This window comes from Schistocerca piceifrons, chromosome X (genome assembly GCF_021461385.2).
Source record: "Schistocerca piceifrons isolate TAMUIC-IGC-003096 chromosome X, iqSchPice1.1, whole genome shotgun sequence".
Classification (NCBI taxonomy): Eukaryota; Metazoa; Arthropoda; class Insecta; order Orthoptera; family Acrididae; genus Schistocerca; species Schistocerca piceifrons.
The window spans coordinates 546314735-546339650 of record NC_060149.1 but is presented as its reverse complement, the minus strand read 5'-3'; the positions used below and the strand labels follow the sequence as shown (position 1 = coordinate 546339650).

The 24916-nt window shown below is 40.4% G+C and overlaps 1 long non-coding RNA gene across 1 annotated transcript in view; it reads right to left on the bottom strand.

The window, feature by feature from the left end:
• The window catches only part of LOC124723109, a 46826-nt gene extending 22153 nt beyond the window's left edge, over window positions 1–24673 (bottom strand). Inside the window, exon 1 of the long non-coding RNA XR_007006508.1 lies at window positions 24631–24673. This is a non-coding gene — a long non-coding RNA (uncharacterized LOC124723109). The remainder of the gene's footprint in view (window positions 1–24630) is intronic.
• Between the last annotated feature and the right edge of the window lie 243 nt (window positions 24674–24916).

The following is a 24916-nucleotide window of genomic DNA, read 5'->3' as shown; positions in this document are numbered from 1 at the left end:
AACATGCAGATAGTTTGTTAAACAGCTTTGCATCCACTCTTTGTATTTAGGTTGTGACAAACGAAAGTGCTCCGCCGTAAAGAATAGTGTAAAATGTAGCAAGGAAACGTGTCCTTTCGAATCATATAATAATAAACATATGGTTCCAGCAGCCAAGTCACGCTGTTAGTTTTTGCATTGGGATAGCAGTACCAGGCAGGTTTCAGAATATAACTTACGACTATCTGCGATCGATGGTTCTGATGATACTTGATACTTTCTTCCTTATCCATTTCAAGGTTTCGCTCCGATCTCTGCACACAAACCTGTGTAGGAAGGAGTCAACGAGCTGACCTAGTCGACACATACGGCTTGGCGTTAGATTGATTTATGTAGTTTTTCCTTTGTGGGAATTGTGTTGTTAACAACATCATACCAGGTGGCCCTATTGTGGGACAGCAGGGTAGGATTGTTGATATTCTTCCATATCCTCTGCCAATTTGCGATAGGCTATTTTTGTTTTGCTGGCTTCCGTGGAAAGTGTTTTGTTAGTTTGACGTACAAGGATTTTAATGGTCGATCGGGGTGGTACTTCTTGCAAATGACAAAGTTCCAATAAGTATCGCCCTATATAATCTAGTTCCGGATTTATGTAACCCACATTGATTGGGGGTAGGCTGGTCGTAGGTTCTAATCGCGTCAATAAGCATTTTGTTATGGCATTGTAGTTGTTATGAAGGGTTTTACGAGTTTCCTTAAGAAAAAGAGCTGTAGCTTGTGCCATGAAGTTCTTGATTCCTAAGCCTCCGTTTATCCGTGTTAAGTCTTAAAAATGGTACCCTGCCAGACGTACCAAACCAAGAGACTGTGGATTTTCTGAGCAATTGATGTTGTTATGACTAAGACAGTTGCCACGTATGTATTTTGCTAAAGACATAGATGTTTAAAAAATCGAACCCCTGAAATCTGACGTTCTTGCTTTATGTTCTTTAACTGTAGCTAGAAATACATTAAGCTTATCTGTCCCGTTATCCGTGCTGGCGTCCTTAGGTTCGGCCCATATTTTCAGTCCCAGTTGAGTTCTGTTTATTGTTGTAGCCAATAAGTTATGTGCGAATGTGTTAGCAACTCGACCTAGTTTCAGTGATTTGATATTTCCGAAAATTAATATTTGCTCCTACCGCATCACAATAGTGCTCGTCAATGCGTTTGGGTGTCTATATTTCCCCATTATCGTTCACTATGAAACTAATGCCGTCCGCATATGCGAGACATACTGCCTTGGTGTTAAAAATTTGGAGAGCTTTTAATGTGAGATGCAACTTTTTTACTAGCGGTTCCATACATAATACGTATAAGGTTGTTGACAGGGGACATCTTTGGCGATTTGAGCTGGTCCTGTAAGCTGTCCGTTGATTTTGATTCTTGAAAAGGATTCCGTTAAATTTTTTCTATAATTTTCGCAAAATGCACACTAAAACCCATTGTCTTCAAAGTAGTCAGTAAAAATGTGTGATTTAGCTTGTCCTAAGCTTCATCGAAATCAAGGAAAACGAGAGACAGTTTGGTCCGGCATACTGACGTGAGCTGTACTGTGTGTCTGTATTCCGACAGAAGATTAGACATAGAGCGACCAGTTGCAACGCTGGAATGATATGAACCCAAAAGTTTGGTAAGTGCCAATTTCTTTCTGTCCTCTAAAAGACGCTCAAAAATTTTAAAATCGCCGTTCAATAAACTTATGGGCCTGCAACAATTTACTTGTTACGCATCTCATACCTTGGGTACCAGGACTACCACTCCTGCAGTGAAGGTGTCAGGGAAGCAAAGTATCTGATTGAACGTTTTTGTAATTTCTTCGCCAATATCATCCTACATCAGAGCATAAAATTCTAGAGGAAACCCGTCTATTCTAGGGGCCTTGTTTTTAGGTGCTGGGTTGATCTTTAAAAGAATTTCTTGCGACATAAAACGCTCTAATAGGCCCTCATTGTCAGCTGCGGTTACCTCACTACGCACTGAAGACGAAATGTTGTTCCCTTTGTAAGGTGTCAGGCAAATCCAATACCTTCCATGAAAACCCTGACATGATAAGCAAATCCAGTAGTATGTCACATAGCTCCGAATAAATCGTGACATTAATTTAACCAAAGTAATACGAGTAACGAGTGAGCAAATGGAATACCACAGACTAACTCAAGAATGCCTAAATGCATGTCATACCTTCCCACCATGAGACAGACGCAGTTCCGAGGGGAGAAACGAGAACAGAATCCGAGAGCAGAACCGTGTTAAGCTGGAAGGCCCTACGATAAGGGACGGACACCCACGTGTCCAGCTAACCGCTATGACCACCCCCAGCCCATGTTAAAAGCTAGAGCCCTCCAGAAGAACAGTATAGATCTTACGATAACACAAAGGGCCACCCAAGCCACAAGTTTTAGCGTGAGACTTTTTCGCGTCTCTGTTACGTCAGGACCACCCCCCAGCCCATTTTAAAAGATAGAGCCCTCCAGAAGAACAGTATAGATCTCACGATAACACTAAAAGGACCACACCAGCTGCAAGTTTTAGCATGAGACTTTTTCACGTCTCTGTTACGTTGCAAACTTTAAAAACATTGCCCCACCACGAAAAGTATAACGTTTCTCATTGGATAGACAGAATTTTTGTAGGCAGAGCTTAAGGTAAACATTGAGACCCTGATTGGTCGGATGAAAACACAGCCAGATAGTTTTTTTAAACCAACTTCGGTAAATTGTAGTAAGGAGAAGTTAGAGGAGAGTTGCTTCCGAGACGGCGAGGTGAGCGGAGCTGTGCTGTCCGCCGCCCCCTGACGAACACCGACAAGGTAATGAACGCACGCGATGCCACATAACAGCGCATAAAGCTTCACTCAGAACTGCAGAAGTCTCATCTGTTACATCCCCTTTTTGCGTAATACTAGTGTCAATTGTCAATTAAAGCTCATGGTGTTCACATTTGCCACTTGAAGTAAAAATCTGAAACGCGATGATTTTTCTGTTATATAGTTACTGAGAAGCCACATCAGCCACTGTAATTTACGACAAGTTAGATAAGTAATTAAAGATAATTGAGGGTCGCTGTAAACCATTTTGATAGTTTTCTCTGTTGTGAAACTTATTTTAAACCTAGATAATAGATGTGATATGGCATAGGTCATCCTTCGATCCATTGTAGAACTTGGAAACCCACTCAGGGAATATTCGTTCACATTTTTGTTGAACGCAGTTGGTTTTTATCATCCTGTATTAAAACATTTCCTTTTATCAATAGTGCAATTTATAAACAATGTTTTGTGAGTAGAATAAAATTTCCAATGGTAATAAACTTCACTGCTTTTTCGACGTAATTTTACCAGCTAACTAAAATAGGAAAGCCTTGAACCCCTTCCACTAAATTTAGTTAGTATTAAGATTCTTTTACAGGGAGTGCAGTGGAGCTGACGCTGAAATCATTAAGTATTTGGTTATATCATCGCTAGTCTCACTGAACTCTCCTGAACTCTACATGTCATGTGTGGTCTGGCGTCTCCTTACCAGCAACAGGTCCCAGGTTCAAAATGGTCAATTCCCTAAAAAACACGCTCAGAGCGTCGTTGTGCGAAAGTGGAAGTGAGACGCGATATAGAACAAACAGACACCATGCAGAATGTTAGAGAATGGCGTCCCTGCCAGGATGGTAAAATACCATGATTGAAGGTCGACCACATGCCTAACTAGGTCAGAGAAATATCCTGTTAAAAAATTTTCGTAATAAAAAAATTTTTTTTGAAAGGCATAAATAGTTGAAAACAGGAGCTGCAGCGATAGATAGTGAGACATTCTAGCAGAGACAATAGCATAATTATGTTATGAATTTTAAAAATTGTTAGAATTACGTTTTCTCCTCAATGCAAGCGCACAGGTGGCGGATACATCGTTGACAAGTTGGTTCTGATCCAACAAGTAGGTGAATGGATTGTCAGTCTTGGGTATAATAAGTGTCAAGTCGTGTGAACAAAAAGTTTATGAAACGCGTGAGATCGTATGAGCGCATGTTGACTCGAAGTAGGGCGCGCGAATTGCTTTTAAAACAGAAAATAAGGGATTCGGAAAGATTAGCAATGGCAGATCGAGACCTTGACCGAATTGAGGTAGAGACCCAGCATGAAAATGGACAGAGAATAGAGGACAGTGCAACAGACGATGCAGTATCGCGAGAAATAGGACATATAACGCACCATAACGAGGATAATGTACGTCAAGGCATAGAAAACGTAAGTAAGCATACGACAGAGGAGCAGAAAAGTAGAGAGACAGTCGATGAGGATTCTAACTTGCGTCTTCAATACGTAGAACCCATAGTACAAGTAATCAGAGCTACCTCACCACAGAGTACAAGGAATGCGAGCAGAAGTGTGTCACAGCACAGTTCAATGCTATCGGTTGCGAACCAACACTTGGGCGAAAACACAGAGCGTAGGACGTCGGAAGAAAACGCAATAGGACCCACCAATCTGGCAGAATTATTACAACAAATTACTTAAACCATGACAAGGCAAGATAAAGACTCAGCGAACTAAATTCAAATTCAGAATGCAGAAACCACGAGACAAATGCGTGCGATTAAAAAACAAAACAAAAAAATTTAGTTACACCTAAATCATATTGAAGACGAGGCAAAAGAATCTCGAGAAGTGATAGGAAACTTAATAATAGGTCACAATCAATTGAGAACAGACATTGACAAGGTACACGCGGACGTACAAACATTGCGTAATGACATTCAGGGCGAGATCAAAACATTACGTAACAACACCCAGGGAGAAGTCAAGAAACTAGAGAAACTGATAAACGAAATTACTGGACAAGCAGCAGGTACAGCGCGTGAAGTTGTTGAAAACAGTGTGTTACACAAACGTATCACAAAAGCAGCGCTGAAAAGATATGATAACCGCATAGTCAAAATAGAAGCGCAAACGAAGCGACAATATCAGAAATTGCGAACAGAGTTGTTGCAAACCATTGAAGAGCGTAATGAACAGGATCGAACAAGCACAGAGTCTGCAACCACATCCGTATCTGTAACAGCACCGTAAAAACAAGCAATTAACGAAGATATTACGCATTTGAGATTCCAGTCACAGGCGGAAAGTAACATACGTGAAATCAGACAGCCTGCACAGCAACAAACACGTTTCGAAATTCTTGATGAACAAACGTCATCACAAACACATGCGGAACCACAAGTGTATGTTTCAAGACGGTTTGGATCGTGCAATGAAACACCAAGGTTAGCCAGACAAGATACCGAACCAATACCTGACAATAGAAAGCCAGGTCGTGAAGAGTGCAGTCAAATGCATTCAGCTACACGTTCACAACCGATGGAAGAAAATTATTGCGTACCACTCCAACGATACTACGCAAGGGTAGGCGAAAGTTACAGTGGACAATATCCAATGGATCTACCACAACCGGAAAGAACGACGGGAGAAATGATCAGAAACAAAAGTGGCGAAGAATCGCGAATTTCATATGGAACTATGACGAAGTACGACAACGATCATTTCCTCACAGTCAGAAAATTTCAACACTTTCGAGAAGGAAACTCATTAATCCACGAACTTTTATTGATCAATTCCGAGTAGAATTACCAGAACACTGGACGCTAGCACACAAATTAGACTTTATATGTGCAAATATGTCAGAAACAGTCGCAGAAACCATGCGGAATGTTGCAGCGACATGCCGATCGTACGAAGATTTCAGAGAGAAGTTTCTCTCACGATATTGGTCCAGCGAAGCACAGAACAGAGTGAAGTACGAATTATCACAGAACCCATATTTTGAAAATTCAGGAGAGAAGAGTCCCGTGAAATTTTTCGAATTAATGGCAAAGAAAAATCAATGCTTAGATATACCATACAGTGACGGAGAGTTGATTAAATTATGCGCGATGAAGTTACCATTGAAATACCAGCAATTATTAGTAGGTCGCGGAGGCAATGACGTCGAAGCATTTAAAGGTATTCTAAGGGAACTAGAGTTCATATTTTCGGAAGATGACACAAGAAAAAGACGAAGCGCACGTGAAAACGAAAGCAAAAAGCAGTGGAATCCACAAGACACAGTGCGAAGAAACAATAATTACGAACCATGTGATAACTTCGCACCAAGAAACGACAATAGATTTCAACAAAGAACCGGTTATGGATTTAGAAGAGAATATGGCAATAACTATAATTTACCCAGGAACGGCAACAACTATTACAGAGGGAATAACGACAACCGGAACGGGTACTGGAGAACCAATAGACCGACAAATTATCAACAAAGAAACCGCTATCAACAAGCTGAACAAGAAAAGAGAATACAGATAGAAGAGGTGGAGGTAAGACCACCAAACCCCGATAAACGTTCGAATTGACAGATAAGCACCCATGCCAAAGAGAATGACGCACCGACCCAGGACAATTGCAGCACCTTGAGCAGAGAAGTAAAAATCTTATCACGAGAAGAGAAGAAGGAAGCAACAAATTCGCAGAGACCAGATGAAAACGAAGACAAGAAAATAACAATAGCGTGTTGGGACGAAATTAATTGGGAGAATACTGACGAGGAAGATGAATTACCAGAGGCATGCACAATGAATGTAGGAGGAAAGGACGAAGTAATTAGTATTGCAGAGCTATTTGAGATGGAAACCAGGGAAAGTGAATTCAATGAGGATAACGCGCAGTCGACAGAAGTTGAAAATAAGTTACGAGTTGGCACACAACCCAACGTATATAATGAAGGAAGTTATGAAGCGATAATTAGAGCATTTAGATGCGATTATGTGGAAGTAGCGACGAAGAAGGAGAAGATAGACGAGGATGAGGAAAAAGTAGAGGATGTTGAAGAAAGCGTAAATGAAGGAAGAAATAAAGAAGAGGAAATAAAAGAGAGAGAAGTAGCAGTCGAAGCTTATCCTACAGAAAGTTCGAATTCACAAGGGAAATTCCTAAAAAGACTCATGTATGATTCAGTGGAGGATTCGTTGATGCAAGAAGAAGAAAAACAGTACCAACCCTTTCAAATTCAACCAATTGTGAAGGCCAAGGTAAAGCATATCCCAGTCAATATTGTAATTGATAGCGGAAGTGAACTGACTGCGATCTCAGAAAATTTATTCATGCAGTGTAATGCCAATGAGGGATTGCCAGTTCTGAAAACACGTAAGATTAAAGTAAGAGGTCCTATTAGAAACAATGCTGCGGAAGTTACGAGACAAACAAGGTTAACTCTTTCGTTAAAAGGTCAAAAGATCGAAGCCAACTTCGTGATTATACCTAAACTAACTGTAGATTTGATTATAGGTGCAGATTTTTTAAATGAGAGACGAGCGATAATAGATATGGGGAAAGGTAGCGTAACATTCGGGAATGCCACACTTCTCTTTGAGCAAAAGCTAAAATTAGAAGAAATACCAGTTATAAACAAACAATTAAGAATGACGCGTGATAAAGAGGATGAAGAATTAGCATGGTATGCACAAAAGGGGGAATCGCTTCAACTCATGTTAGAAGTCCATTAAGAAATCGACGAAAAATTGCAAGAAGTTCAAAGTATTTCGGAACACAGTAAAAGAGAATTAGAGGGTATTTTACGAGATAAAGCAGAGGTATTTTTACCTAAGACTGGCAGTATTAAACACTTTCAGTACAAGTTTGAAGTAAAACAGCACAAACCATTTAGAGTGCCACCCTATACAATCCCATTAAGCTACAGGAATAAAGTATTCCAGGAGATATCTAAAATGATAGATGACGATATTATTGAACCAGCTACCTCCACATATAACAGCCCGCTCCACATTGTACAAAAACGAGATGGGAGCATCAGGTTAGTGCTTGATTCCAGACAGATCAACACAATCATAATCACTGAGACAGATCGCCCAGAAAAATTAGAGGAATTGATACAAAGCTTCCACGGTGCTAAGATATTTTCATCAATTGATTTACGGAGTAGTTTCTGGCAAATAGAATTGGCCCCAGAATGTAGAAAATTTACAGCATTTATCGTATTCGGTAGATGTTACCAGTTTAAACGATTGCCATTTGGTTTAAACATATCATCAGCAGCGTTTATTATGGGATTTAATACTATGCTCAGTCCTGAAATTTTACAAAAAATTACTTGTTATGTTGATGATGTGATTATAGCAGAACCCTCTTGGGAACATCACAACGACACATTAAATCAGTTTTTACAGATCATGAAAGAGCATGGGATCACAGTAAATATAACAAAATCCAAATTTGGAAGGCGAAAGGTCAAATTTCTAGGACACATAATTTCCGAGAAAGGGGTAATGCCCGACCCAGAAAACTAACGGCAATCAAAGAATTCTGCAGTCCATATAATAAGAAAACTCTCAAAGGATTTCTAGGTCTCACCGGATTCTATAAAAAATTTATTTGGATCGACTCTCTCACAACACCACGCCTATGTGCATTGACTGGAAAAAACACGCCATGGGTATGGGATCAACAAGCCAATGAAGAATTTTTAAAAGTGAAAAACGCACTAACAACAGCACCGATTTTAGCACATCCTGATCTAACACAAAATTTTTGTATGGCCACTGATAGCGCGAAAACAGGTTTATTTGTTTTATTCCAAGAATACGAACAGGCAGGGCTAAGATCATATAGAACAATTGCATTTGCCACTCGGGTACTCACAAAAAGCGAAAAAAACTATTCAGTCACGGAACTGGAAGCATTGGTCGTTGTATGGGGCTTCCAACGTTTTCGATACTTCCTATTCGGAAGAAAAACAAAAGTATACACTGACCACAAGGCATTAGAATTTCTGTTATCCACCAAACTAACTCATGGGAGGTTAGCCAGATGGATGTTAATATTACAAGAATTTGACTTCACTATTACACACATACCAGGACCAGCGAATGTATTAGCAGATGCTTTATCACGATGTCCACAGGGTGCATCCAATAACATAGGTTTGGAAGCAGCAGAAGACCAGTTTACAATGTACTATATGAAACAAGTACCTTCCGAAAACTGCATTACGACAGCATTGAAAAACATAGGCAAAGAACAGGACAAGGATCCCGAAATACTAGGAATCAAACACAAGTGGAGAGGTAAGGATTTTCCAGACATTCGACAGCACTATCTTGTAAAAAACAATGTTTTATTTTTTAGACGAAATGTTGCAACGAATGAATGGTTAATTTATATCCCAGATGAACTAATTAATAAGTACATATGGTATACACATTTAAGTAATGGCCACTTTGGACCAAAGAAATGATTTTTAAAAATAAAACAAACAAACCATTTTCCTAATATGGAAAGACGAATTAGAACAGCATTAGTCAAATGCAAAAAATGTATGAGGGCTAAACACGTCACTTTCCAAACCAAGCCACCTATGTTTCAAATAATCCCTAAAAGGTTAAAACAAATCGCTGCAACAGATTTGATATGGCCCTTCCCACGCACAAAAAATGGATATATTTTCATATTTGTCGTTTTGGAACTTACTTCTAAATATGTTACCTTGACACCATTAAAATGGGCAACAGGTCTTACTATAAGTAAAGCATTTAGACAAGATTTTTTCAGACAAGTACGTCAAGTGGAACGAATAATTTCGGATAATGGCCCACAATACAAATCAGTGCAATGGCAGAACACGTTAAAACAACACAAAATAAAACCCATCTACATATCTAAGTACAAACCTAGCGTAAATCCAGCAGGACGATCTGTGAAGGACATAGGCACTTTATGCCGATTATATGCAGGCTAAAGACACAACACTTGGGATATATACCTTAAAGATTTTCAAGAAGTAATAAATGAAATGCCACATAGCACTACACTACTATCTCCAGTTACTGTACTTAAAAATATTGAACCCCCAAACATAACCAGAGAAAATGTTAGATTTCCTATTGTACCACGTAGACAGCACAAACAAGTCATAGCAACAGCACTCTCCAACATCAGAAAGGCAGTCATTAAAAGAAAAGAAAGAGGAGATAGAACAGCAATTAAAAGAACATTCTCAGTTGGCCAGAAAGTATTAGTAAAAACACACCATCTCTCCAGCAAACAGAAACACAAAATACATAAGTTTTACGCTGCATACAAAGGACCTGTCATAATTAGCCGAATTGCTCATGATAATGCTGTGGAACTAATGAACCCAAAAACAGGCAAAACCTTAGGACTTCACCATGTGAGCCATATCAAAAAGTTTGAAGATTAATTTTATTATTGGTAAATAATCAGCACAATATTTCAAGATTATGTTGCAGATAAGATCGTCAGGAGAAAGAAGAATGAAGAGAGAGGAAGGTGGGAAAAACAAAGTAGTTTCAATAAAAACAAAAACAAAAATAACACCAATAGTACCATAGAGTAAGGTGAAGGGATAAAGCGTAGATAGTCTAACACCATGAAATACTAAAATGCTATACACCACGACACTACACATAAATAAAAAACGAATTTGAGGATTCTACATCTTGTAGACGTTAAGACTCAAAATATCATAGAATTGTAACACGGAAAGGGCGCCGAAATTTGTAAAGCTTTTAAGAAGGCGTAAAACAATGTAGGTACTAGACATATGTTAGATGATTGTAAGTAAAACTTTTTGTAAGAACCATTGTAAAAACTCCAGCGAGGACGAGATGCAACGACCCACAAGTTGCAACACAAGAAGTATCAAGAAAGGAAAGGACGTAATTAGCAAGACACGATTCCTACAAGGCAGAAGCGTCGAGAGAAGGGAAAGGACAGCGAGACCAACAGAAGGCCCTTGTAGCCAGAGTGGGCAGTAAATAAATCTGCTGCCAGGCTCAACCACAGGGTGGCGGAACCCTGCTGGGATGGAGCACGGAACCACACAGTGGCGGAGCCCTGCAGAGACACGACAGGACGCCGAACGCCAGAAGGGTCTCCGAGCGCCCAGACTTGGTGGAGTGAGCAAAAACCAGCCTGATGAGAAGACTGCTTGGGCAAGCCACCACTGGCAAAAAAATATGTGTAAAAGTCACACTACTACTATTAAACAGCACGCTGATACACGAAACTGAAGAAAACTTCCACAAAGTAAAAATGACATGCCCAAGCAATTCATCAAACTGTTACTAAGACGAGAACTTCAAAGCGACTAGTTACCAATAAATATTTCCATATCCTGCCCAGAGAAGAACCAAGAAGCAAGTAAGAAGCAGAGAAAAAGCAGGAAGAACAGAAGTTGAAGATTCGCAAGACTGAGACCAAGAAATAAATGGCTCTGAGCACTATGGGACTTAACTACTGTGGTCATCAGTCCCCTAGAACTTAGAACTACTTAAACGTAACTAACCTAAGGACATCACACACATCCATACCCGAGGCAGGATTCGAACCTGCGACCGTAGCGGTCACGCAGTTCCAGACTGTAGCGCCTATAACCGCACGGCCACTCTGGCCGGCTGAGACCAAGAAAGAAGATGGGTGAAGAATAGACGACATACCTTCTCAAATCTCTATCCTATTGTAAACTAGTCGTCTGCGAAGTATTACAACGAGAAACGACCGCTTTCAGCGACACATAACGATGACTTTCACGCATACAAAGCCAATAAACCACGAGATTCTGCACTCCCAGCTCCATTCCATTATGGGACCTCCACAACAGCAACACTCACTTGCAAAGCCAACAAGGAATGACGAACGAAGCTGTACATCAAATACTTGCCCACATCCATCTCGCTCAAGTCCATCACCTTCGTGCAAAAAACATTCGCCAACCTCATGCTTAAACATTCATAGGATTGTGTGAATGTGTGAAATCAAATTATGTGATGTAGGAATTGTGCAAAAGAAACGTGTGAAAAACTAAATAAGTTAAGCACACCAGACAGCTAATAAACTACAAAATAACAGTCATTGACTATGGACTTAAGTAAAAAATAGACTATCGATAAAAATAAGTAATTAGTTCTGAAATGGACAGTATATAAAGAACAAAAGTAGGGCGTAATAAACACTAAAACTATATGCCACTTATTTTCTCCTCATAAAAATAAAAGAATAAATATATTTTACTTATTTTCTCCTTATAAAAACAAAGAATAAAAAATTATCTTGTTGGATGTTTTCCCGTTTTTTTAACATTTGTACCATTTGTTAGGATAATATCTCAATACTTGTGTATGTATATTTCTTTGTCAAAGCAATTCTTGGAAATAATTCTTATTTGTTAGTGTAACAATGTTGAAATGAGTGTCTAGAAACAAAAACATTTTACTTGTACATGATATTTAGAAAATGTGGTAGGAATAGATTTTACTTAATTACTACATTTATAAAAACAATATTTCTAAGAGAATCGATGTGAAAGACTCCTCACTTTCGATAACAAACTTCTTAAAAAACAAACTTCACAATTAAATAAAGAAAGAAAATAATTAAAAAATAATAATTATAATAGAATAAAAATATTCTTCCCTTGTCAATATAAACATATTTTTGATAATAATGTGGAAGAATATAAAAATATAAATTAGTAATACAAACTAGCATAGAACAGAATAACATGGCTGAACAGTAGGCAACAAAATTTAGATAACCGAATAAATTTTGACTGACTTAGACAACGATTCAATCATTGCCTATCTTCAGTGCAAAAATTAAGTTCGAAGGGTGGTGATATGTAAGGTGTCAGGCAAATCCAACACCTTCCATGAAAACCCTGACATGATAAGCAAATCCAGTAGTATGTCACATAGCTCCGAATAAATCGTGACATTAAATTAACCAAAGTAATACGAGTAACGAGTGAGCAAATGGAATACCACAGACTAACACAAGAATGCCTAAATGCATGTCATACCTACCCACCATGAGACAGACGCAGTTCCGAGGAGAGAAACGAGAACAGAAGCCGAGAGCAGAACCATGTTAAGCTGGAAGGCCCTACGATAAGGGACGGACACCCGCGTCGCCAGCTAACTGCTAGGACCACCCCCATCCCATGTTAAAAGCTAGAGCCCTCCAGACGAACAGTATAGATCTTACGATAACACAAAAAGAGCCACCCCCGCCACAAGTTTTAGCGTGAGACTTTTTCGCGTCTCTGTTACGTCAGGACCACCCCCCAGCCCATGTTAAAAGATAGAGCCCTCCAGGAGAACAGTATAGATCTTACGATAACACTAAAAGGACCACACCAGCTGCAAGTTTTAGCATGAGACTTTTTCGCGTCTCTGTTACGTTGCAAACTTTAAAAACATTGCCCCACCACGAAAAGTATAACATTTCTCATTGGATAGACAGAATTTTTGTAGGCGGAGCTTAAGGTAAACATTGAGACCCTGATTGGTCAGATGAAAACACAGCCAGATAGTTTTTTTAAACCAACTTCGGTAAATTGTAGTAAGGAGAAGTTAGAGGAGAGTTGCTTCCGAGACGGCGAGGTGAGCGGAGCTGTGCTGTCCGCCGCCCCCTGACGAACACCGACAAGGTAATGAACGCACGCGATGCCACATAACAGCGCATAAAGCTTCACTCAGAACTGCAGAAGTCTCATCTGTTACATCCCCTTTTTGCGTAATACTAGTGTCAATTGTCAATTAAAGCTCATGGTGTTCACATTTGCCACTTGAAGTAAAAATCTGAAACGCGATGATTTTTCTGTTATATAGTTATTGAGAAGCCACATCAGCCACTGTAATTTACGACAAGTTAGATAAGTAATTAAAGATAATTGAGGGTCACTGTAGACCATTTTGATAGTTTTCTCTGTTGTGAAACTTAATTTAAACCTAGATAATAGATGTGATATGGCATAGGTCATCCTTCGATCCATTGTAGAACTTGGAAACCCACTCAGGGAACATTCGTTCACATTTTTGTTGAACACAGTTGGTTTTTATCATCCTGTATTAAAACATTTCCTTTTATCAATAGTGCAATTTATAAACAATGTTTTGTGAGTAGAATAAAATTTCCATTGGTAAACTTAACTGCTTTTTCGACGTTATTTTACCAGCTAACTAAAAATAGGAAAGCCTTGAACCCCTTCCACTAAATTTAGTTAGTATTAAGATTCTTTTACAGGGAGTGCAGTGGAGCTGACGCTGAAATCATTAAGTATTTGGTTATATCATCGCTAGTCTCACTGAACTCTCCTGAACTCTACATGTCGTGTGGTCTGGCGTCTCCTTACCAGCAACAGGTCCCAGGTTCAAACTAGTCAATTCCCTAAAAAACACGCTCAGAGCGTCGTTGCGCGAAAGTGGTAGGGAGACACGATATAGAACAAACAAACACCACACAGAATGTTAGACTTTGATCAGAACATGTCGACGGCGGTGCGTAAAGCTTAGTAATATAGTCTGCTACATGTTGATTTATGGTCGTTTAAGTATCGCAAAGTACACCTCGTGCATCAGTTAGACGATTATTTGACTTCTGTTTCACTCTTCTTTCTTCTCGTATTACGCGGAAAACAGAGGTGCGTTCCGAATGAACATCACAATCGTTTCGGGCAAGGATGCTTCTGACATGCTAGGATTGTCGATTTAAGGAAAGAATTTTCGCTTTTGTCTGCTTCATTTTAACAAACTTTTATTTCACTACGGTATATTGATAATTTTCACTTATGGGCAACTGAATAAAACACAATTTTAGTGCCATACGCGTTTCGCCTTTATTTTCTGCAAGGCATCATCAGTGGCAGGTTGCGTAGACAGTTTCTTACATATTACACTTCTGTTGCATTTTTGGTGTTGTTCTTCTTCCTATGAGCGCCAATTTGCTGTTTTTCCGCATTCCACAGCACTATGCACTGAATGCTTGTTTTAATGCATTGCTCAAGAATTATGACGCTTTTGGAAAATGATCATCTTCTCTATAAAAATCAATATGGACTTCGCAGATAGAGATCCTGCGCAACTCAGCTCACTCTGTTCCTCCATGAGATCCACAGTGCAGTGAACAACGGCGCTCAGGCTGATGCCATGTTCCTTGATTTTAGTAAGGCATTTGACACCTACCCGCATTGTCATTTAATGAAAAAAATGCTAGCTTAAGGAGCATCGGAACAGACCTATGATTGGATTCAAGACTTTCTTGCAGATAGAACTCAACACGTCGCTCTTAACGTAACTAAATCAACAGATATAAAGGTAATATCCGGAATACCATAGGGAAGTGTGATAGAACCGTTGCTGTTCACAATATATATAAATGATCTAGTAGAAAGCGTCGGGTGCTCTTTAAGGCTATTCGCAGATGATGCAGTTGTTTATACCAAAGTAGCAACGCCAGAAGTTAGTAAGAATTTGCAGAACGATCTGCAGAGAATTGATGATTGGTGCAGACTCTAGCAGTTGACCCTGAACGTAAATAAATGTAATATATTGCGCATACATAGGAAAAGAAATCCACTACTGTACAGCTACACTATTGATGACAAACAGTTGGAGACAGCGTCTGCCGTAAAATAACTAGGCGTAACAATCCAGAGTGTCCTTAAGTGGAATGACCATATAAAACAGATAGTGGCAAAAGCAGACACAAAACTCATATTCATCGGAAGAATCTAAAGGAAATGTAACTCATCCACGAAAGAAGTGGCTTATAAGGCGCTTGTTCACCGGATTCTTGAGTATTGTTCATCCATCTGGGATCCCTATCAGGTAGGAGTGATAGAGGAGATAGAGAAGATCCAATGAAGAGCGGCGAGTTTCGTCACGGGATCGTTTAGCTGGCGAGATGCTACACAAACTCCACTGGTAGACGTTACAAGAGAGACGTTGTGCATCACGGAGAGATTTACTATTGAAATTTCGGGACAGCACTTTTCAGGAGGAGTCAGACAACATATTATTTCCCCCCACATACATTTCGCGTATTGACCACGAGGAGAAAATTCGAGAAATTAGAGCCAATGCAGAGGCATACCGACAATCATTCTTTCAACACACTATACGCGAGTGGAACAGGTTTGGAGGATTCAGATAGTGGTACCGAAAGCACCCTCCGCCACGCACCATTGGGTGGCTTGCGTAGTATGATGTAGTCGTAGATGTAGATTACAAACTTCTAAAATAATCTGTTTCAGCGCTGGCTCATACAAGTGGAGATGTTCAGATTCCAATTATTACTGCCTCGAGAGATTGGCGAGAAAATTTGACCCAAATATGGTACGCACAGTCATCGAAGAATCTTACCGACCATATTTCCGTGCCAGTGACACTGGACATCATAGGTTTTGATACATATATTCCTGTCTAATCTATTCGCTCTGTTATTCGCTGCAAATGTGTACGTCGTAACATTTGACCGTAATGTGCACGTGTCTACCAAGAACGGCAAATGGAAGGAGAGAGATACAGAGATGCCGTTAGTGAGATGGATCTCCGTGCGTTTGATAAACCCCTTCCCTCGAAAATCTGTTTCCTTCATACCTCCTCTGTGTTACCACATTCGACATGTTACTGATATTATTTGTACTAAGATTGCAGTACACGCGAGGTGTCTATTGCTTCTACCGCCCTGAGTGGAATGCATAAGTTGTAATTAATGTTCACCAACCTGCAGTCTTCTATAGTTGTTGAACTCTGCGCAGAAAACAGCTTGTAGATCATGAATCCGTTATCTTAAGGTTACAATACACTCCTAACGAGGAACTGATATTATATAAATAATTAAATTTTCTGTTAGTTTGTTTATACGGGATGCCACTCGTTTTCTTGTTAGCAGAATACGAGAAACTGTACAATTATGTTCCACTTTTTGAATCACAAATAATTTCCGTTCTTCACACTTTCATAGAAAATAAACAGAACAAGGAACTGCGGATTTGCGTAATTATTATAAAATTGTTCTCAACTACGTATCCAAATAACCAGAGGCAGACAACATGTCTGTCTTCCGAGACTGCAGAACCAGCTCTGATCTTACAGCCGAACCACTTCGCCCGCCACCCACGTTGGCGCGATTCGCAGATCACCGGCGTGCTTCGTCTGCCTTTTCGTGTAGCAGTTGTTTACTATTCTGCTGGCAGTTAACGTTTCTGAAATAATGAAATGATAGCCTGCTAAAGAGAGGTGCTTCTTCATGAAATTCAAGTAAATACACTGGTTAGATTTTCTAATATTATAACAGAAATTTATATTTGTGGCGCGCTATTTCCGATCACAGCAACCAATCACGGAGAATGACCACAATTTATGTGGTGTTTTCACGAGCCCGTACCGAATAACCCATCTGTCACCAGTACCTCACATCACATTACATCATCTTTACACTACTGACTTCTCAACTGCTCTACGATGGCTGTGAAGCCAGAAATATTACACAACTCCAGTCCACTTGTTAAAGTCTGCAGTTCTTCACAGACATTGAAGTTTGGGATTTGGTCCTGATTTCGTAATACACTGTTGAAGTCCCCACCAAGTAGCACTGAGCGGTACGGGCTTGCTAAAAGAATTAATTAATACGTTGTCTGTAAAAAATGGCTTCTGCGCGTTGTTTGTTCCCCGTGGCGCACACACACTGATATGCAACGTATCCTGCAGCTGGACAGCTACGCCCTTTGCATTGTCCAGGACCGCCGTTGTCGTTAACTGAATAACTTCTTTCAATAAAATTGCAGTGCCACAGGAACCGTCAAAATTAATAATTGCCTCAAAGTTACGTACTTGGTTTATTTTACAGTTCGTGCTTCTTGGAGCTAAATAATATCATTGTCTGCAGCAAAAAGATAATCTTGCAAATCCTGAATTTTGAGACTCGATTGAATGCTGTTTAATTGAGATTGGCAAATTTTATAATCTTGCATAGAATGCGGTTTGGTAGAATTCTAACATATCTTGCAAATGACCTAAATAGAAGTAAGTACAAAATTTTATTACGGTTGAAGTTGCAATTTTGTAGAATAACATAGTCGACTTATTCAACAATATATAGTCATTTTCAATGAATGATAGCTCAGGAGGCATGAAAGAAAACAAATCTGGTTAAATGAGTGTTCGATGTCCGTATTCAAAGCGATGTGTTTCCCATTATTGGTGACCCACATTAAATTAATCGGTGTATGTAGTAATTTTAACATGGCTATACACTGAAGCGCCAAAGAAACTGGTATAGGCATGCGTATTCAAATACATGTCAGGCAGAATACGGCACTGCGGTCGGCAACGCCTACATAAGGTAACAAGTGTCTGGCGCAGTTGTTAGATCGGTTACTGCTGCTACAATGGCAGGTTAACAAGATTTAAGTGAGTTTGAACGTGGTGTTATAGTCGCCGCACAAGCGATGGGACACTGCATCTCCAAGGCAGCGATGAAGTGGGGATTTTCCCGTACGACCATTTCAAGAGTGCACCGTGAATATCAGGAATCTGGTAAATCATCAAATTTCCAACATCGCTGCGGCCGGAAGAAGATCCTGCAATAACGGCACCAACGACGACTGACGAGAATCGTTCAGCGTGATAGAAATGCAACCCTTCCGCAAATTGCTACAGATTTCAATGCTGGGCCATCAAAAGAAATCAGCGTGCGAACCACTCAACGAAACATCATCGGTATGGGCTTTCGGAGCTGAAGCCCCACTCACCTACCCCTGATGACTGCACGACACATAGCTTTAAACCGACATTGGATTGTTGATGACTGGAAACATGTTGCCTGGTCGGAAGAGTCTCGTTTCGAATTGCATCGAACTGATGCACGTCAGCAGGGGACTGTTCAAGCTAGTAGAAGCTCTGTAATGGTGTGGGGCGTGTGCAGTTGGAGTGATATGAGACCCCTGATACGTCTGGATACGACTCTGACGGGTTACACGTACGTAAGCATCCTGTCTGATCACCTGCATCCATTCATGTCCATTGTGCATTCCGACGGACTTGGCCAACTCCAGCAGTACAATGCGACACGCCACACGTCCAGAATTGCTACAGAGTGGCTCTAGGAACACTCTTCTTGGCCACCAAGGTCCCCAGACACTGGGATACCTTGCAACGTGTTGTTCAGAAGAGATCTTCACCCCTCGTACAATTACGGATTTATGGACAGCCCTGCAGGATTCACGGTGTCAGTTCCCTCCAGCACTACTTCAGACATTAGTCGAGTCCATGCCACGTCGTGTTGGGGCACTTCTGCGTGCTAGCGGGGGCCCTGCACGATATCAGAGAGGTGTACCAGCGTCTTTGGCTCTTCAGCTTACTTCGGATAAATGGCAGCATCGATCGTAAATATTGAGACCCTTTATCTTAAAGATCGATTTCGTTCATTGTGTGACCATCTTCAGTATTAAACATTCATAAGAGCCATCAGACATGAGGATCTTAACACAAATGTGTGTGTGTGAATTCCTAAGGGACCAACCTGCTGATGTCTTCGGTCCCTAGACTTACACACTGCTTAAACTAACTTATGCTAAGAACAACACACCCATCTATGCCCGAGGGAGGACTCGAACCTCCGGCGGAAGGGGCCGCGCAGTCCGTGACATGGCGCCTCAAAAAGCTCGGCCACTCCGCGAGTCTTAACACAAATGTGACCCTATGAATAACCACCATCAAAAAATACAGAAACAGGAAAATGTACACAAATATACAGATTCTCGTTCATACCAAATTATTCAAAGCTTGTAGCCCCATATCATAACAGCTGAACATTTTCTGTGAGGCGAGAAATGTACTGTGATGATTACTTCCAACAGATATCTTCAGTTTTACTGCATACAATAATTTTTCAATATAATATGTGGGCCAGATGGGGTGAAAACTCAAAGTTAGATATTGTGAGCATGTTTCACTGGATGGGAAGGATATTGCCGACAGATCCAAATTTGCGGCACATTTGATTGATGCGGGCCATCTCTCTCCTGACTTGACATTGCAGCTTAAATTGCTGCATAGAGGAGAAAAAGGCAAATGTCTCGATCTCCTTGAGCAGATGGAGATTTTCTGTAATTTGGATATCGTAATTGCACGTTGTTTAACTAGAAGACAGTTATGGAAAGTGCCCATTTCTTGGCAGCAATTTGAGAACTGCCTAGCGCATGGAAAAAAGCCGGCCGCAACGCCAACGAGGAGGAACATTAACTTTTTTTTCCTTTATTGGATTTCAATCCCCCCCAGAGGGGGGAGGGGGGGGAACGGGCTGGCAGCAGCGTAAAATGCTGCTCTACAGCCTACAGAAAAGTTAAAAACGTAATGAAAATATAAACAAACAAGAAAAACAGGCGATAAAACGGTGATATTGTAAAAAACTGTAAAATGGCGGAAAGTTGTGGAATTTAAAACATAAAAACACTGCGGTGACGATGCGGATGAAGATACACAAGAAGGAGACAGGCATAATTAAAAAACACGGCGACAGTCTCGTTTTCGTTCGCACGAGATAAAAAACACAACTAGCGATAGTATGGTGGCTGTTCGCAACACTGACACGGGACCCACAACACTGATCACTCACTTACAACAGCACTATACAGGTGGCACGGCGGCAGATTGGGAGGTGAGGGGAGCGGCGGGAAATCGGACCTATGAGGGGGAAAAGGGGGGAGGAGAGAAAAGCAAAAAAAGGGGGAGCCGATGGAGGGAGGGAGGGAGGGAGGGAGGGACGCGTCATAGAAAAGGGGGGCTGGGCGGACGCGAGAGGGAGTGAGAAAGGCAGGGGAGGGGAGAGCAATAAGGACTCGGGGGGGGGGGGGGGGGGAGTGAAGTGAGGCAGAGAGAGGGTAGGTGGGGAAAAAACAGGATGGAAGGGAGGGAGAACATTATCCGGTATGACGCTCTTATAGAGGGCAACACGCTGATTCATGAGATGAGCATAAACTTGGTGCGCATTTAGGCAAGCCTCCTCTTCAGCAACTTTTTGCTATGAGGGATTTAACAGGTTTCCTAACAGCAAATGGTGAATTTAGTTTTATTTTTGAGCGCTATTTGCTGTTTATATTTGGCATATGCCTGTTTATCCATTGAAGTAACCAGTCATGCACTTGATCGTTATTGAAATTTAATGTCATTGGTCACTTCGAAAATAGCAGTATTACGGCTCTGGTACACCATATGGGAGATTATTGTAGATCTGTTACTGTCTTTGTATTACTCTTTGTAAATGCCTGTTAAGAATTTACGCTGATAATGTCAATCAATAGGTTGGTCAAGTCTTCGAGTATGATAGAGAGGGCGTAATGTCCAATTTTAAAGGGTTAATGTTTTTACATTTAATCGATGATTTTGGAAATGTAAAAAGGCTGTTTCTGATGTTAAGTTTTCTGTGTTTATTTTTAAGAAATTACTATGTGCTTTTACATTAGGTATACTCCTATAAAATTTTATCTTGTACTTTACATCAGAGGGTGTAACTTTATTGTATTTTTTGTTATGCCTGTACCGCGTTTTTAAAGATTTTCTGTGACTTGTGACGGTAAAAATTCATAATATGATTTTGAAGGTTATCTTTTATGTGAGCTTTGGTTTTTCTGTTAATGGTATTTGTTGTATTTGATGTCTACGTCTTGTACACTTTGGAATATAGAGGGCACTATGATGCTTGTTTTTCCAACACTGAGCTTAGCTAGTTGGCTGGGGTAAGCTACGAGCTCACTGTGCGTTGGATTGGCAACTGCTAAGGTTAAAAGATAGTCTCTTCCGTAAATTTAAAAATTATTATCTGCAGTAAAAGTGAAGATATCTGTTGGAAGTAATGCCTCATAGAAAATGTGCTGTTATGATACGGGCCTACAATAGAATATATTTCACTGTACGGGATAAAAGGGTGTGCCTAGGCTAGGAAGTTACCAGGAGTAGGCCAGTATATGAGGTCGAACAAACTAAATGAAGTGGGCAATGGGAATGGAGGCGATTCATGTTAAGCTCTGTTGGTGGCCGGTATAGGCGGCCAGAGCAAGAGGATATGCTTCCCGAGAAAGACATCTGCTCTACTCGAGGTCTGGAGTACAAGAGAGAGAAGAGTTGTGTTCTGCTCTACAGAAACCTCCACAGCCCATACACGCGACCTGACTCCCACACATACTTTGGCTTAAACCGATGGCATGAATTCGTTAGTAATTTCAGCAGAAGGCTTAGGGCGTCCCTTGTCAGCAGCTTTAACCGGACAGAACTGCCTCGGTTCTGAAAGGCAGGCAACTTTTGTCACGTAGACACTCTGGGAGAAAAATTGTAAGAATTTGCCTGGGACATTTGAAATAAAATTTTTAAACCAATTTTCTAAAATATTCCTTGTCTGGTTGCCACCCTGTATATCCCTTTCACCCTCCAGAGACGTGGCAACTCACATTATCTACATAAGGGCGTCATCCACTCCCCAGAAAGACGGTTTGCCCTGCTAAGGGCCTTAATACTATGGGAGCGGTCTGTTACAACATTTCATTTAGTGTAAGTGGGAGGGGACTTACATGTAGTCAAATTTATCAGATTTCGTGAGATAAGTAAATAGAAAAGTATTAAATGTTCAAATTTTGTGCAATGATATAAAATTCTTAGTAATCATCACACTCAGAATTATAAAAGAATGATTTCGGTACAACAATGGAACGAATTTTGATAAGTCAAAAATTTCCTTTAACAGTTTACGGTTTACACTGCTAAACTCGGTGTAGTAAACGAACAGAAATTGGCCGAACTTTATCAGCACTGATCTTTTAAATGTTTACAGGCGCCCCTAGAAATGTGTAGGAGTTTTTGTTGCATGGCAAATACTAATCTTGATGCTACATAGTGAACCAATAACAAAACATAAAATGTATCGCCAGCATGACAGCATAATTACCTAAAAATCAATGTATTTGGGCGACAAACATAATAAACCGACCTACTGCAAAACTCAGCACTAGAATTGATTAGAACTGGATTAAGTACATTTGAAAAAGGTTGCAACAAATGTAAAATATTGCTACATCTTCCGTGTATTAGTTAAGAATGGTTGCACAAAATTCCACTGGCTAAAATGTATTACCAAAATTTCACTAAAGTGTAGAATTCAGTTAACAAGCGTAAAAGATGGTGTAGCATTAAAAAAAAAAAAAAAAAAAAAAAACATCAAAACCTTATCTACGTTATACCATGTCAAAATACAGAAGTTGAAAACCATTTCTTATACTGACAAAATATTGGGATTACGGATAAAATTAGGGGTTAGCACGGGCTACACAACAAAACACACGAATTTCTAAGGCTAAAATCCTACCTACTCACTTTGGAGCACCTTAATTTACCTCATTGAATAGTGGTCCTTCAGAACACGGCATACTTAGGAATACACAGTACTAAAAACACAGTGAAATGTTACACCTAGGTAATTAATTTAAACTGGAAAAAGGGTAGCAAAAACTAGCCTGAGCATGTGTTAAGCTGCCGCTGCCTCAACTTGGGTACATCATTGGAAATGGCCAATACAGCCAAACAATAGTGAAAATCTCAGAAAAGCAAAAGAAAAGATATATCTGCTCACTTAAAAATAATTTTAAATTACCTCATGGCGTAAAAGTCCTTATGCACATCACATGTAAATTAATTAGACATAATTGAGGCAAATGGATATTAAGAAGGTTGAAATGAGGCAAAGTTGTGATCTGAATAGTTATAGGTTTGCACAAGTTATACAGGTTTCATAAGTAGATAACTGTAATCAATATCTCCCATAAGTTACTACTCAAGATTCGACATGCCACAATATTGTCCAATTGTAAAACGACGATCCGGCATTACCTTAAATATTTCTGGAGCGAACGCATCTACCTAATGTGAGAACCTTCCAATCATAATACAGTTTCGACTTATTCTCACTAATTGCGGAAAACACAACCTTCTTTAAATGCTTATCGAATCCCCAGAACTACAAAATAAAATCATACATGTGTCACCTCAATAAAAGAACATAAAACAAAAGCACTTGAGAGAACAGTTCTGTGGCAAATCGTTAATACCCACTATCTTACGTAAGAACACTGCTCACTTTATCAGCCGGCCGGAGTGACCGTGCGGTTCTGGGCGCTACAGTCTGGAACCGGGCGACCGCTACGGTCGCAGGTTCGAATCCTGCCTCGGGCATGGATGTGTGTGATGTCCTTAGGTTAGTTAGGTTTAATTAGTCCTAAGTTCTAGGCGATTGATGACCTCAGCAGTTAAGTCGCGTAGTGCTCAGAGCCTGTCACTTTATCATCAATCAACACTAACGTAAACTACGATCCACTGATTGAATAACACTCTAAGTCTGTTTGGCAGGAAAACACACGAAACATTACTAATTACCATTACTCTAAAGACGTAATATGTGAAAATGCACCAAGAAAGTGCAAAATATAAAGCTACTGGCACGGAGAAACACAAGACAAAACTTTAGAAATCGTAAATTAATTATGTGCCCACCATAATGAAACAACTAAAACTATTCTGGGCCCATTAATAAAACTTCTTATAAAGGAAAGAAAATTATGCAGTGAGCAGTACATAAAATACGAAAGGCCATGTCCAGAATGCTGTTTGGCGCGACAAAAACGCATGTTTGTAGACGAACTTCTCACTGACAGAAAAGAGCACATGAAATGCACGGCGGAGAAGGAGAGATATGCGTACGACGCGACAAACCTTATTGGCGACTCAAACGCGTGAGAGGAAGAAGGCGTAGAGTACAGCAAGTTACAGCTGAAACGGTTGCGCAAGGCGGTTGGGGAGGGGGTGGGGGGCGCTATCCCTACGAAAAGCGGTAGGAGGGGAGAGGAGGAGAAACTGCTCGTTGTTACGGAAGGAGTGAAGGGGGACGCTGAGGAGTAGGCGCAAGGGAGGAGGAAGGCAAAGACGGGTGAGGGGTAGATGGTACTTAACAGCCCTCTGCACAGCACAGTGCTAACGATGAGCCTGAGGTGACCGAATC